We start from the raw sequence: 3074 nt of genomic DNA on the forward strand, positions 1-3074 counted from the left end.
TTCTAAGTTTTTCAGTGCAACTCACTCTTATACTATGTACTACACTGTGCGTTTCTTATATTCTAAGTTTTTCAGTGCAACTCACTCATATACTATGTACTACACTGTGCGTTTCTTATATTCTAAGTTTTTCAGTGCAACTCACTCATATACTATCTACTACACTGTGCGTTTCTTATATTCTAAGTTTTTCAGTGCAACTCACTCATATACTATGTACTACACTGTGCGTTTCTTATATTCTAAGTTTTTCAGTGCATCTCACTCATATACTATGTACTACACTGTGCATTTCGTGTAATGCGGGTTTTTCAGTAAATTCTAAGTTTTTCAGTGCAACTCACTCATATATTATGTACTACACTGTGCGTTTCTTATATTCTAAGTTTTTCAGTGGAACTCACTCATATACTATGTACTACACTGTGCGTTTCTTATATTCTAAGTTTTTCAGTGCAACTCACTCATATACTATACACTGTGCGTTTCTTATATTCTAAGTTTTTCAGTGCAACTCACTCATATACTATGTACTACACTGTGCGTTTCTTATATTCTAAGTTTTTCAGTGCAACTCACTCATATACTATGTACTACACTGTGCGTTTCTTATATTCTAAGTTTTTCAGTGCAACTCACTCATATACTATGTACTACACTGTGCGTTTCTTATATTCTAAGTTTTTCAGTGCAACTCACTCATATACTATGTACTACACTGTGCGTTTCTTATATTCTAAGTTTTTCAGTGCAACTCACTCATATACTATGTACTACACTGTGCGTTTCTTATATTCTAAGTTTTTTCAGTGCAACTCACTCATATACTATACACTGTGCGTTTCTTATATTCTAAGTTTTTCAGTGCAACTCACTCATATACTATGTACTACACTGTGCGTTTCTTATATTCTAAGTTTTTCAGTGCAACTCACTCATATACTATGTACTACACTGTGCGTTTCTTATATTCTAAGTTTTTCAGTGCAACTCACTCATATACTATGTACTACACTGTGCGTTTCTTATATTCTAAGTTTTTCAGTGCAACTCACTCATATACTATGTACTACACTGTGCGTTTCTTATATTCTAAGTTTTTCAGTGCAACTCACTCATATACTATGTACTACACTGTGCGTTTCTTATATTCTAAGTTTTTCAGTGCATCTCACTCATATACTATGTACTACACTGTGCGTTTCTTATATTCTAAGTTTTTCAGTGCAACTCACTCATATACTATGTACTACACTGTGCGTTTCTTATATTCTAAGTTTTTCAGTGCAACTCACTCGTATACTATGTACTACACTGTGCGTTTCTTATATTCTAAGTTTTTCAGTGCAACTCACTCATATACTATGCACTACACTGTGCGTTTCTTATATTCTAAGTTTTTCAGTGCAACTCACTCATATACTATGCACTACACTGTGCGTTTCTTATATTCTAAGTTTTTCAGTGCAACTCACTCATATAATATGTACTACACTGTGCATTTCGTGTAATGCGGGTTTTTCAGTAAATTCTAAGTTTTTCAGTGCAACTCACTCATATACTATGTACTACACTGTGCGTTTCTTATATTCTAAGTTTTTCAGTGCAACTCACTCATATACTATGTACTACACTGTGCGTTTCTTATATTCTAAGTTTTTCAGTGCAACTCACTCATATACTATGTACTACACTGTGCGTTTCTTATATTCTAAGTTTTTCAGTGCAACTCACTCATATACTATGTACTACACTGTGCGTTTCTTATATTCTAAGTTTTTCAGTTCAACTCACTCATATACTATGTACTACACTGTGCGTTTCTTATATTCTAAGTTTTTCAGTGCAACTCACTCATATACTATGTACTACACTGTGCGTTTCTTATATTCTAAGTTTTTCAGTGCAACTCACTCATATAATATGTACTACACTGTGCATTTCGTGTAATGCGGGTTTTTCAGTAAATTCTAAGTTTTTCAGTGCCACTCACTCATATACTATGTACTACACTGTGCGTTTCTTATATTCTAAGTTTTTCAGTGCAACTCACTCATATACTATGTACTACACTGTGCGTTTCTTATATTCTAAGTTTTTCAGTGCAACTCACTCATATACTATGTACTACACTGTGCGTTTCTCTAAATTCTAAGTTTTTCAGTGCAACTCACTCATATACTATGTACTACACTGTGCGTTTCTTATATTCTAAGTTTTTCAGTGCAACTCACTCATATACTATGTACTACACTGTGCATTTCTTATAATCTAAGTTTTTCAGTGCAACTCACTCATATACTATGTACTACACTGTGCGTTTCTTATATTCTAAGTTTTTCAGTGCAACTCACTCATATACTATGTACTACACTGTGCGTTTCTTATATTCTAAGTTTTTCAGTGCAACTCACTCATGTACTATGTACTACACTGTGCGTTTCTTATATTCTAAGTTTTTCAGTGCAACTCACTCATATACTATGTACTACACTGTGCGTTTCTTATATTCTAAGTTTTTCAGTGCAACTCACTCATATACTATGTACTACACTGTGCGTTTCTTATATTCTAAGTTTTTCAGTGCAACTCACTCATATACTATGTACTACACTGTGCGTTTCTTATATTCTAAGTTTTTCAGTGCAACTCACTCATATACTATGTACTACACTGTGCGTATCTTATATTCTAAGTTTTTCAGTGCAACTCACTCATATACTATGTACTACACTGTGCGTTTCTTATATTCTAAGTTTTTCAGTGCAACTCACTCATATACTATGTACTACACTGTGCGTTTCTTATATTCTAAGTTTTTCAGTGCAACTCACTCATATACTATGTACTACACTGTGCGTTTCTTATATTCTAAGTTTTTCAGTGCAACTCACTCATATACTATGTACTACACTGTGCGTTTCTTATATTCTAAGTTTTTCAGTGCAACTCACTCATATACTATGTACTACACTGTGCATTTCGTGTAATGCGGGTTTTTCAGTAAATTCTAAGTTTTTCAGTGCAACTCACTCATATACTATGTACTACACTGTGCGTTTCTTATATTCTAA

The sequence above is a fragment of the Mus caroli genome, unplaced genomic scaffold (assembly GCF_978045245.1).
Source record: "Mus caroli unplaced genomic scaffold, Mus_caroli_1 scaffold_25, whole genome shotgun sequence".
NCBI classification, from domain to species: Eukaryota; Metazoa; Chordata; class Mammalia; order Rodentia; family Muridae; genus Mus; species Mus caroli.